Genomic DNA, 14636 nt, shown 5'->3' with positions numbered 1-14636 from the left:
CTTCTGTCTGTTAACATATTAAGTAGTTGTCAAGTCTAGACTTTAAAACTATAGGAGAATCAGTTGCGATTAATCATAGTAAACATCTTTAAATAAAAGAAGTTATGTATTAGTCAGAAACCCATAGTTCATTCTTATCAATACATATGGAAACATTCCAAAGCATACTTACAAAATTAGTTTAATCCATATTTTCACTTTCTATTAATGTTTTCTAGTTGTACCTAAGTTTCTAGACTTTCACTTTATCATTAGCTCCTTTGGGACAGTGATTAGGTGATATTCATCTCTGTCTTTTTGACACTTGAATTTCTGCCATTCTAAGAAAAAAGGCTGCATAAATATTCATTCCAGTGAATATTTGTGATTTGCATGAAGGAAAAATGCTTAGTGGCTAAGTACTAGATTTTTTCCTCTCCCGCCCCACCCAACTTTATTGAGATATCATTGGCACATACCATCTATAAGTTTAAGGTGTGCACCATGATGATTTGATACACTTATATACTGCAAAATGATTACCACAATAGGGTTAGGTATTATCTCCATCACCTCACAAAATAACCTTTTGTATGTGTGTAGAAACACATTTAAGATATATTCTCTTAGCAACTTTCAATTATATAAAACAATATTGATAACTATAGTAACCATGTTATACATTAGCTCCCCAGAACTCATTCAGCTTATAACTGAAAATCTCTACCCTTTGACAACATCTCCTTAATTGTAACTTGTTGCTTTGTGGCTACTATGAGGCTCATATAAAATATCTTACAGATATAACAATCTATTTTATGCTGATAACTTAACTTTAATTGCATACAAAAACTCTACCATTCAACTCCCCCAAACTTTAGGTTTTTGATATCACAATTGACCTTTTATTATATTATGTATTCGTTAGCAAGTTATTATGGCTATAGTTATTTTTTTTTAATTTTTTTAACGTTTATTTATTTTTTTTTAAATTTTTTTTTCAACGTTTTTTATTTATTTTTGGGACAGAGAGAGACAGAGCATGAACGGGGGAGGGGCAGAGAGAGAGGGAGACACAGAATCGGAAACAGGCTCCAGGCTCCGAGCCATCAGCCCAGAGCCTGACGCGGGGCTCGAACTCACGGACCGCGAGATGGTGACCTGGCTGAAGTCGGACGCTTTAACCGACTGCGCCACCCAGGCGGCCCAACGTTTATTTATTTTTGACAAAGAGAGAGAGAGACAGAACATGAACAGGCAGAGGCAGAGAGAGAGGGAGCCACAGAATCCGAAGCAGGCTCCAGGCTCTGAGCTGTCAGCACAGAGCCTGACGTGGGGCTCCAACTCACAGACTGCGAGATCATGATCTGAGCCAAAGTCTGGCGCTCAACCGACTGAGCCACCCAGTTATTGGCTATAGTTATTTTTAATACTTTTGTCCTATATTTTTTTTAATTAAGTGATTAGCACATTATCATACTATATAGTATTAGAGTATTCTGAATTTGACTATGTACTTACCTTTACCAGTGTGTTGTATATTTTCATATGTTTTCATGTCGCTAGTATCCTTTCATTTCAGCTTGAAAAACTCTTTTCATTTTTTTGTGAGGGAGGTCTACTGATGATGAAGTTCCTCAGCTTTTCTTCACCTGGGAATATCTTCATCTCACCTTCATTTATGAAGAACAACCTTGCTGAATAAAGCATTCTTGATTAACAGAAGTGTCTGTCTGTTTGTTTTTTTGCTTTCCTGCACTTTTATGATCTCACTCTCTCCAGGTCTGTAAGGTTTCTGCTGAGAAATCTGCTGATAGCTTTGGGCAGGGACAGTGTGGGGAAGAGGGGTCTCTTGTTAGTGATAAGCTTCTTTTTTCTTGCTGCTTTTCAGATTCTCTCTTTGTATTTGATTTTTGACAGTTTTGTTGTAATGTGTTTGGAGAAAAAGTTTCTAAGTAGAATTTGTTTGGAGGCCTTTGAGCTTCATGAATTTGGATGGCCAAATCTCTCTTGAGATTCTAGGAGTTCTTGGCCATTATTCTTTAAATAAAGAATAAATAAATTATTTCTGCCCTACCTCCTTTGGTTTTCCTGTCTTACATTGCTGTGTTTCCTTTTGAAGTAGCAGTCACCTCCTCCAGTCTTTACTGACTTAGTTTGGAAGAGAATTATCTTCCATCAGCCTTGCTAGGGATTCTGATACTTTCTTAGATCTTCTATGAATACACCTACCTGTTCCATTCTTTTTCCTTGCTCCCTCTTGTGCAGAATTTTTAAGATTGCAGGCCTTCTCTTGATCCTGTAAAACATCAGTCTGAGGGCTGACTCTCTCTCTCTCTCTCTTTTGCTTTTCCAAGGACAGGGCTAGATAATCAAATTTGCAGTCTCTCCTTGGTCTGCAGATTTGAACTAAATCCTTATGTGTTCTCATTAGCCATCTGACAAAGCCCCTCTCAGTGCCCCTGGAGTGCACAGCCACAAGGTAGTTGGGGGATGTGTGGGTGTGACAAGCAGAATGCTGAGGGTACCTATGGGCCCATCATGAGGATCCGCAGGTGAGACATTCTGACTGCTTGTGGGCTGGCCTACTGATGGAGGTAGGTGTGGTTAGTAGAATATGCATTATTTTGATAACTTACAAGCCCTGGCTGGGATACTCCCAGCTGCTAATGGCCCCTTAGTCATGTAGCTCAGGACTCAGGACTCTGGATGGGGTGTGAGAGCCTCCGTGGCTACAATGAAACAGCTTGAGAAATTGGGCACTTAATGTGCTTTCACGTTTCCCCATAGGAGAAATCAAGACCAGGAAGGGCTTTCTTGGCACTTAGCGGTGCATTGTGGTGGAGGGGGAGACATGAGTAATGTTAGTTTTCTTATTACATTTTCCAATGTGTCCAGTCTTGGATTTTTTTACTCTGATGATGTGCTAGACCTTTTCTGCTGAAATCCTGGACTTCTACAGAAGCTTTTTTATCAGTGGGTGATTTCTGAAATCAGTGTTTTCCAGGGGCTGCCAGGCCATGGCTGAGAGGGGCTGGAACCAGTTCACAGTCCATTCTATGGTCTACAGCTGGGACCAAGGTCTATAGGCCTATAATCTGATGCACCAGTGGGTGAGACTGCTCCTGGGTCCCCTGCAGAATGATGCAGGACCCTTTATCTTCCATAAGGGCACTTTTGTCCATGGATAGATGCTAAACTGTGTTTAGTAGTGAACCAGGGATGTCTTATTTGACTGTGGATATTGTCACTCCCAATTAAAACTTTTTTGAAAATTACATTGTTATCTCTTGTATGTGTATTTTATTTGAAAATGTTTAATCACTATAGAAAAGCAAATATGAATATATTCAATATCCAAGCCTCTTCCCAGAAAAATAAGAACATACTGATCTGCTTAGATTTCATAATTTGTATAAAGACAGTAACAAATTTCAGATGAATTTTATAATGCTATTCACTTTTTCTCTCCTTTTAATATCTGCTACTTGACTTAGAATATTTTAAATGCTTTATTTCCTCTTTCTTACCCAATAGAAACCATCAATCTACAAAATTTTATTTTGAAGTGATTTCTAAAGTCTATATAACAAATACATAATTTTTTATGAGGATGCAAAATGACAATATCTGCCTTTCCATTTTTAATCAAGTGCTTAGGAAGAAAATAAGCAATATTTTAAGTAAAATAAAATAAAATTTGTTTTTTACCATATCTCATAAATGCCAAACAATGAAATGATTTAGTTTTAAAAGTTATTATGTCCCAATTGATCTTCCAGACAACGGACTTATTATCTAATTATGAAGATATGCACATTTATCAAAAGTTAGAGCCATCTGTCTCAATTCTGTTTAATTTCATTATGTATTCATCATTTAGACAGTTAGCTTATGATATAAGCCTCTACCAACGAGTAATTCTATACTGATTATCACTTAAGAACGTGCACAGGCAGGCATCAGTCAGCTCTTATTAGCCTACTTTGAAATTAAAATTCTACTAGTAATAGGCTGCTGACTAGCCAGTCATCATTGATAAATGCATGAAAATCTCTGGCATTCCCCTAAAGGAACCTAAAACTATCAATGTCTTTCTTTCAGCAAATCGTATAAACTTAGAATTCATAAATTCTTCTTGAACTGAGATTCATTTACCTAATATACTCAAATACATTTAGGCCCATGTACATATATTCAAAATTCTCATTTTTAGAGAGAGATAGATTAAAAGAGAATAATTATAATGTAAGGTAACTTTGATTAAAATGTAACATTCATAAAATTTTATAATTATGGGGAATTCAACAATAATTTTGGTTAGTGACTTGGGTCAGAACATTAGATTACATATTGAATACAATTTCCTTCCCTAATATGTGTAATTTGTATTAACAAAGATGAGCTAAGAATATGGGGAATTATTTACTTAATACACTTTTTAAAGTATTTAAGTGCCTATTTGTGTTTCTGGGACGAAGATGAAAAATACCTGGTGTTCTATTATAAGAATGCTTAAAGTCATTAGGAAAATGTCTTATGTCATCTCATAAGAATATAGAGGAGCGATGTCACCAAGATGACAAAGTAGTTCGTTCCTGACTTTGCTCCCATAAGAAAAACAACTAACCACTATTCAAGAATAAGACACCACTAAGAGAATCCTAGAACATGAATCAAGGCTAAAGCACTTGCACACACCACAGAGACCAAAACGGACTGCACTGCAAAGGTAAACAAAGCTGCTACACATTGCCTACACCGCCCTCTCTCCAGCCAGTGCAGCACCATGTGGGGAGGACCCATTGAGCCTCAAGAACTTCTAGTGGGAAAAGAAAACCAAGGAAGACAGTCAGCTGCCCCCAGCATCGGGCCACGTTGTGGGTAGCACCTATGCTAATCTTATACCATGTGGGTTCCAAGGGAATCTATGGGGCTCAACCACTGGAAATCAAACTGTGATGGAAAAGAGGGGAAGGGCTTGCAACATCCAGAACACGGATCTTGTCAGATCCAGTAGTACCCGCAGTACCCAAGTAGTAATTCCAACCAAAGATTTTGTTCATCTGCAGGACCAAGTCAGAGGAACACTCTTACCAGAAAACTCAATGGGATGCAGTCTGCCTGATTCATATCCTCAAATGAGGAGTTTTGCTGGCTGTGGAACCCAGCATGCCCATGCCTAGGCAAGGAACTGATTCGCAGCCCCATCCACTGTGGAATGTCTTCCAGTCCCATCTGATCAGAAGAGTTGAAGACAACTTCTGGAACTGTGTGGCACAGCAGCACTTGAGCTGAAACACAGGTGGTTGTTGATCACCCACAGAGCAAAGCCCATATTGAGAGTGGATCAGTCCTGTGCTACTCACAGATGGGGGGATTAATTCATAGCCAAGGCTGAGGAACCTTCCTACCACTCCCTATTAGAAAGCCTATTGGGGAAAATGAAAGTAGCCTGGAGTGGCTCTGCCCCCTCCCACACAGCCGAGAAAGCTGCCACATAGCTCTCCATTGTGGACAGTATCTTCTAGCTCTATCTGACCCAAAGGCCTGATAACTCCTGGAAGCTGTGGGCCCAGCAGCACTGAACCAAGAGATGGGCAGGAGAGCCAATATTTTGCAGAGCAAGGCCAGTGTCCCTAATTGGTTAGGGAACTTAGATCATGGGTCAGCTTGTGTTACAAAAAAAGAGATTTGCCAGCTTCAGAGCTCTTCTCACACTTGCTTAAGGCAGAGAATCTAATTCTTAGCACCACTTATTACTGAATATAGCCTTCAGTCTGTCTAGCCAAGAACCTAAACAAAGCACAGAGGAAGCTACATAACCCACTCCACAGCCCTTCTTTTTTCTATTTTATTTGTTTAAAGTTGATTTTATTTTGAGAGAGACAGAGAGAATGAGCAGCAGAGGGGCAGAGACAGAGATTCCCCAGCAGACTCCACACCGTCTGCTTGGAACCCCATGCAAAGCCTGAACCCACAAAACGTGAGATCATGACCTGAGCTGAAACCAAGAGTCAGAATGCTTCACAGAGTCACCCGGGTGCCTCCACAGCCCTTCTCACAGGGACACTTGAATAGAGAGCACAGCCTCTGGCTCCCCTCATCGATAGGGCAAAACTGGTGACTTCACCTGACCAGAGAATTCAGTGCATATTCTTGACTGGATTTGGGTCCCCAAACATGGAATTGTACATTTCTGGGCCCTGTCCTACCACTTGCCAGATCAGAGAAGCTAATTCAAAGCCTTGTTTACCACTGAATATAGTACACAGTCCTCACTGTGTGATTTCACTTACATGTAGAACCTTAAACACACATACACATACACAAGCTAAGATCAGACTTGTGGTTACCAGAGGCAGAGGGCAGGGGGAAGGTAAATTGGAGGAAGGTGGTCAAAAGGTACAAACTCCCAATTGTAACATAAATAAGGAGTAGGATGTAATACACAATATGATGACTATAGTTAACAACCTATGTGATATACAGGAGACTTGTTAAGCTTTCCCATCACAAGGAAATTTTTTCCCTTTTATTCTTTTTATTGTATCTATATTGAAAACTGGATGTTCATTGACATTATTGTGGTAATCATTTCACAATATATGAAAATCAAACCAAAATACTGTGTGCTTTGAACTTATATAACAATATATGTCAATTATTTCTGAGTACAACTAAAAAAAGATACTTAAATGAATAAACATAAATGTAAGCCAAAAAAAAAAAATTATGTTACTTACGTATGGCATATCTCTGCCTATCATTATGATCACTCATAAGTAACACAAATAGTAGGCTCAAAAATTGTCTAAAGGAAAAATTATTCCCTTTAATAAAATCAAATATAATGATTATACATATATAGTATATCCATATATAATATATATAAATGAGCAGCAAAACATCTGATAAAATTATTTTTATTTATTTATTTTTTAAATGTTTATTTATTATTTTGAGAGTGAGACAGAGCGTGCGCAGAGGGGAAGCAGAGAGAGAGGGAGAGGGAGACACAGAATCTGGGGCAGCCTTCAGGCTCTGAGCTGTCAGCACAGAGCCTGATGCGGGGCTTGAACTCACAGACCATGAGATCATGACGTGAGCCGAAGTCACTCAACTGACGGAGCCACCCAGGCACCCTGATAAAATTAGTTTTAAACATGACCTATTTTAATTCAACAGCAACTTATATGAAGTGATTAAGAGAAATTCTGTGTTTCTAATCAAAGATAAGTGTTGTATATTGTATGGGAATCTAATTTTCCCAACTTGTATCTCTTTCTGTCAGATTTACTGTCAAAAGTAATTACAATCTCAACCAAGAAGTTTGCTAAGAAGTCAACGCCAGTGAGAGTGGGGAAAATTTGGGCCAGGCAACCAGGGAACTAAAACAATTAGAGTTAACCCAAAGAATGAGCAGCAAGCAGTGTTTTATTTGGCATCAAGGAGTGTGATGCACTTAGAATTGATATCAGCCAATTTTAGTATTTAAAAAGAAATAATACATTGGGTAGAACAGCATTATAAGCAAAGATGAAACATGAAAAAAAATCAGATATAACAGCCATCCCTCTTAATTCCTTCTTTTTATTTATTTATTTATTTTTTAAATTTTTTAATGTTTATTTATTTTTGAGAGAGAGAGAGACACAGACAGAGCGCAAGTGGGAAGCAGCATAGAGAGAGGGAGACACAGAATCCAAAGCAGACTCCGGGCTCTGAGCTGTCAGCACAGAGCCCGATGTGGGGCTCAAACCCACAAACGGTGAGATCATGACCTGAGCTGAAGTCAGACGCTCAACCAACTGAGCCACTCAGGCGCCCCAATTCCTTCTTTTTAGAACAGGTTTTCAACCAGCAGCTGAATTTGTTAGCAACCAGGTCAGATGTATCCAATAGAAAAATATAGGTGAAAATACTATATAAGAACAATAGCGATACTATAAGGCTTACTAGGATAACCAAAATGAAACTGTAAAGTGTACTTTAAATATTGTTAATCATTTCACATGGTGTGGATGTAATTAGGGCTAACTTCAAACACCATTAAATCACCATTAAGTGATAAGAGCAATTAGAAACTACTATCAAGTGACACGGAAACTCAAGACTCTGACTCTCAAGATTGATAGAGAAAAAGATCTGAGCTGTTGTTTGAAGTTAAGGTCTTTGGAATAGAATGAGGAAATGTTTATCTGAGACCAAAGGCCCTAAAATTTTGGTATGTGTAAGAATACTTGGAAAAGTTGTAATAAATGCATATTTCTGCGTTTTTCCCAAAGGAATCTAAGCAAATATCTGGAAATAGGCAGTAAATGGTTCAAGCTTTGAGATTTACTCTTCTAGGCAGAGTAAAGGTCACAATGACTGTCTTAAGGTATTATTTCTGCACAGAATTTTGACTTCTTAGATTACATGCAAAATCACAAAGGTGGCAGCCTGATTTAGAGAGGCTTCTGAAGATCATAATGGACATTTTTGGTCTTAAGGTTTTATTTATCTTGAACAGATATAGGGAAAAAGTTTTCCACTTTATCTTTTTCTGAACCACACTGAGTCAACAAATCAAAGGAACTAATTACCCTAACTCACAGATATTATATGCTATCCAAGGAATCAAAACAACTTCAGGAAGGAAAGGGAAACACAATTAAAGCAAAGCTCACAAAAAGATACACAGACACACAAACCAGTAAGTAATCTGCCCTTGGAAATGTTTAATTATTTGAAAATTGTGCATTCTTTATTTATCCTTATCTCTAAAAGGCAAGAGAATGTATGTACATTCCAGGATAATATTACCCACAGTATAGCCCTAATGTGGTGAATTATGAACTGCAAATTTCAGAAATGGTTGAATAAGTGTTCTCACTTTGGTGAGAACATGAGAACCATGAGACCATGAGAACACTCATATACTCATGGGTATATGAGATCTCTTCCATACCTTACTGAATCTATAAATCTCCTTAACAGAGAGGCCATAACACCATCAATTGTAGGAAATCTCAATTACCATTTCAAAGTAAAAAAATTTATTAATCCTGAGAATTTATAGTGATATGAGAGATTACATACTCTCTTGAAAGTTGCTGTAAAATGAGCCTAAATTATAAAATCGTATATCCAAAACAACAACTTCCTAGCTTCTACCTGATCAATCTATGTAGAGCTTCTCTCGACACTACATGGCAGCAAGCTGCAAAGAGATACTAATTTAATACTTGTGCATTGAAAAGAGATTTTATATTTATTTCATAATTTATATTAATACATACACATTCAATGTATACTTTTACTTCATTTTAAGGAGAAATTATACCCTTTAATATTGATCACAAATATTCAGTGTTACTTTGGACACTGTCCTGCCCATCTCAAAGGAAATTTAAAAGGTAGTGGTAAATATTCTAAGGATAATTTCGTATTTGACATTATAAAATAAAATAAATTAAAAATGACAATAGTTTCTAGCATATTTTTCTTTTTATTTTGATCCATAATAAAGATTTTATTTTTATGTATTTCTTTTTTTGTGAATAAAATGTACTTATGTCATTGCAAACAAGAAAAATATAACATATGCAAAGAAAAATATTTTCAATTGTTACACTTTAAGTGTTATCTTTAGAAATTAAATACATCAACCCATTGTCTTTTGGCTTATATTATTTTTGCAAAAGTCAGTTTTATTTTTTCTCTTTTGAAACATAGTATCTCTTTTTTTTCTCCTCAGACTGTTGCAAAATATTTTATTTTAGTGTCTGCTTTTCAGCTGTTTTTTCTATTATCAGCATATATATCAGCATATATACTGTTCTGGGAATTGCAAGTCTTCTTGAAGATGTAGATTAATTTATTTTTCAACAATGAAAAATTTTCAGCCATTATTTAATCAAATAATACTTCTGCCTTATTAAATTTCATCTTCTGAGACTTAAAATGCATGTACGTAAACCTTTTTCACCATAGACATACTACCCTACTTCCCTCGGTTTTTTACCATTTCTTTCTTTCATGTGTTATTTTGAATCTTTTTTCCTGAACGTTACCCCAGTTGACGCTTTTATCTTTAGGAGTTTGAAACTAATGCTAACCATAACCATTGGGTAATTTACTTTTGGTTATTATTTTCATCATTCCTATAATTTTAATTTGCTCTTTATTATTGTTTCCTGTTTTCCATTAAAGTTCTTATCATCTCCTCTAATAAAATTATCAGTCTTATTTCAATTCCTTCATTATAATAAGCATAGTCATTTGAAATACTTGATTGAGGAATCCAGTTACTTGATTCACTGTAGTTTTTCTTCCTATTTTCTCTACTTTCTTCTTAATATTGGTTATATTGTTCTGTCTTCTTTTATGTCTAGCTAATTTGGACAGATTCCTATGAATTCCAAATTGAAAATTACACAGTTGGACTTCTAATTTCAGCTCTAATATGTAAAGAACTTGGAATTTATCACTCCCATCACTGCAAAAAGAAATCTGTGAGCAAAATGAAAATTAACAATTTTACTTGTACCTAATTTCAAAGAAATGAGATTGCAGGGCAAATCACCACTGTGGAATCTGGACAGACAGGAAAAGGACTTACAGCCTAGGTTTAACCTAGGGCAAGGTTTTACCTTCTAGCAAGTGAAGCTATAAACTAGTGGGGATACTTAACTGGTAATTCGGATAAACTGCTAAGAGCTGATTGTGGACTACATTGAGAATGAGAAACTAGTGGGAGTTGCCATCTTAGAGGGGCTCACATTTTCATGGATTTAATCTTCAAAATCTCCACAAATTTCTCACTGTGAATAGCCAGAAATGATTTCTCAGTGGCCCTAGCAAAGATTGGGAAAAGTGCCCAGAGAATTTAAAATACCTTCCTTTCTAGGGTAAAACACTTTTCCAGAGCTTTATCACTTGTAAGCTAAAATAATTTCTCTGAGTCCAGCACCCTTTAACCTTCCTTTCTCATCTAAGTGTGGGGAAAAAAATACATGTGAAGATAATGTCCCAGAGACAAGCCCAACCAAAACAGTGACATTTAATTATAAGATACAGAACATTTATCTTCCCACAAACCTTACACCTATTCGTGTGGTCATCAACAGGGCACCACCCTAATAACAGTGGAATACAACTGAAGACCAGGAAGACAGAGTATTCGATAAAAAAAAGGTTCTTATGGAATCCCAAAGACAACAGAGGGGCTGAAAATGAAGGATACTAGAGAGTTGGAAGCTTCTAACACACACAGTTACAATAATCAGTAAACAGTGTCAACTCCGAAAAATATTTACATAAATTATCATGCTAAGACCTATTTACCTCAGTTCTGATACTTTATGTATGGCTTTCAAAATTGTAAAACAAAGCTACAAAAAAATATAGAAGATGCTAAAAGACAGAAAAAAAAAAAGACTGAACATACAAAGCTGGCATCAGAAGCATACTCCTAATAAGGCACAGATTACCAGAGAGAAAACATAAAGTAAATATGATTAATATGTTAAGAGCTCTGAATTTAGAAAAAAAAATAGCATGTAAGAACAGGCAGAAATTGTAAGCAGAGGGATGAAATCTCTAAAGCAGTGGATGGAATCTCTAAGACAAAAATCAAAAGAAAATTCTTTACACTAAAATGTCTTTGATGGGCTAACCAGGAGATTACATATAGCTAAGGAAAGAATAAGTGAGTCTGAACATGTCAACAACAACAAAAATGTAGCATAAAAATAACTGGAATGCCACAAGGAGATAAAAAAGAAAATTGAGCAAAAGAAATATTTGAAGTAATAGTTGCTGAAATTTTTCCCAAATTAAAATGGGACAGACACCAAACAACAGCTCCAGGAATCTCTGAAAACACCAAGCAGGATAAATGCCAAAAACCTACATGTAGACATATCATATTCAAACTAAAAATCAAACAGAGAAAATCTTGAAATAACTCCTGGCAGTGGTAACAAGGCTGAGAAACACCTTAACTTGAAAGAAACAAGAATGAGAAATCAGGGTATTTTTTGTCAGAAAGTATGCAATCAAGAAAAGAGTGGAGTGAAATATCTGAAGTGTTGAAAGGAAGAAAAAGTACCAATCTAGAATTCTATGCTGAGTAATATTATCCTCCAAATGTGCAGGAGAAATAAATACAGTTTTCAGACAAACAACAACTGAGGAAAATCACTGTTAGAAGTGTTGCCCTGTAAGAAGTGTTAAAAGCAATTCTTCAGCAAGAAGAAAATTATATGGGTCAGAAAATAAGCTCTATCTATATAAAAAAGGAAGAGCATCAGGAAGAAAAACAACAAAGTAAAGATAAAATAAATCTTACATTTTTCTTATTCTTGATGTAAAATTTACCTGTTTAAAGTAATAGTATTGAAAAATTGTTGGCTGATCACAGAATGTGAATAAATGAAATGAATGACAATAACGATATAGTAATATAAAAGGGGGGAATTAAAATTCCCAGTTATAAGTTTACCTACACTAATAATATCGTTTTATTGTGGAAATAGATTAGTTAAACAAGGTAAAATATAATAAAGTGTATTTAACATGATTCCAATGGATATAGAATAAGTTATATATAATTCTCAATTAAAATCAGAGAAGGCCAAAAAGAGCTCACATGAAAATTCTATAAGATAGGCAATCTTTTGTGCCATAAGACACACTATAACATATTTATAACGATAGAAATCATACAAAGTGTCCTCCTGGACCATAATGGAATTATATTAGATTACATACAACAGATAGTTTGTAAAACATCTCAAAATAGTTAGAGTTTGGCCCAAAATAGCAGCCAGATCAGTGCTTAGAGGGAAATTATATATTAGAAAATAAGAAAAATCTAAGATGGATCACCTCAAGAATATAGAGAAAGAAGAGCATTTTAAGTTTGAGGCAAATAGACGAACATAAATTAAAAATAGAACAGAAATCCAAGAAAATTTAAAAAAGTAAAACAATGAATAAAGCCAAAATCTAAAGTTGGATTATTTGGAAATGTCAAAAAATTGATAAACCTTTAGCCAGACTAGCCACTTAAATTAGGAGAAGACACAAATTCTAACAGTAATGAAAAAAGAGTCATCACTCTTTATTCCAAGGACAATAAAGGGATAATAAAGTAATACTGTGAAAAACTCTAGGCCCACAAATCTGATAACATGAAATAGTCTCATATATTCAAAGACATAAACTACAAAACTGAACACAAGAAGAATTATCTGAAAAAGTCAGTATCTATAAGGAAACAATGGAATCTGTCACTACCCACCTTTCAAAAAAGTTCAGCAAGCCCAGATGGTTTCCCTAGTGAATTCTATCAAGTATTTAATGAAGAAATTTCGTTTGCTCTCCACAATCTCTTTCAGAAAATAGAAGATGAGGAAATAGTTTTAAACTCATTCTATGAGGTAAGCATTACCCTAGTACCAATGTCATATAAAGATATTAAAACAAAGGAAATGTGTAGACCAGTATTTCTCATAAATATAAGTGGAAAATGTCAACAAAATATTAACAGATTGAACAAATAATGCATAAAAGTAGCTAGTCACACAAACAAGTGGGATTTATTCTAGATATACAGGCTAGTATAACATTCTAATACCAATTACACCACATCAACAGAGTAAAGTAGAAAAATAATAGGATCAGATAGGATCATATCAATTGATGCCGATTTGACAAAATCCAACATCCACTCATGACAAAAATTATCAGAAACTAAAAATAGTTTGGGATATCCTCAACTCGATAAAGAATATCTATTAAAAACTGATGAAAAACTAGATTATTTCTAAGACCAGGTAAAATGTTGACTCAATACTACAAATCAACATAAAGAAAAGTAAATATAAATTGTGCAGATTGGCAAGGGAAAAATAAAATTGCCATTGTTTATAGATGATGAAAACCCTAAAGAGACGATAATAAAACTCCTTGAATTATTAGATGATTATAGCTAGGTCTCAGGATATAAGATTTATATGTGTGAATTGTTATAAATGTAGTTATATAGTTACATATAATTGTTATATATATACTAGGCACATATAAAATGTACATAAGGTATTTGCCTACATACCAACAATAAGCAATTAGAATTTAAAATTCCAAATTAAAATAATATTTTAAAATATATAATAAATAATATATTATTATTACATACATAATCAAAAATATATATAATGGCTAAAATAAAAAAAAAATCTGATAATAACAGCTCCTGGCAAAGATGTTCGGCATCACTGCTGGTCAGAATGCAAAGTGGTATTACCACTTTGGAACAGTAGTAGTTTTTAGCAAGAGTAAACATAGTCTTAATTTATCATCAAGCAATCATGTTCTTATGTATTGCTTTCACTAATTTAAAAACCTATGTGGACACAAAAAGCTGCATGTGAATATTTATAACGTATTTATTCATATGATCCCCAAATGGATGCAACCAACAATGTCCTTCAATAGTTGAATGGATAAACAAACTGTACTATAGCCATAGAATGTGATATTATTTGGCAATATAAGAAGATGAGCCATCAAGCAACAAAAATACATAAAAGACACAAATGCATACTGCTTAGTGAAAGAACCCAGTCTGAAAAGGCAACATATTCTATGAATCAGCTATATAACAT

Source organism: Panthera uncia, chromosome B1 (assembly GCF_023721935.1).
Source record: "Panthera uncia isolate 11264 chromosome B1, Puncia_PCG_1.0, whole genome shotgun sequence".
Taxonomy (NCBI): Eukaryota; Metazoa; Chordata; class Mammalia; order Carnivora; family Felidae; genus Panthera; species Panthera uncia.
This window is presented reverse-complemented; position numbering follows the sequence as displayed.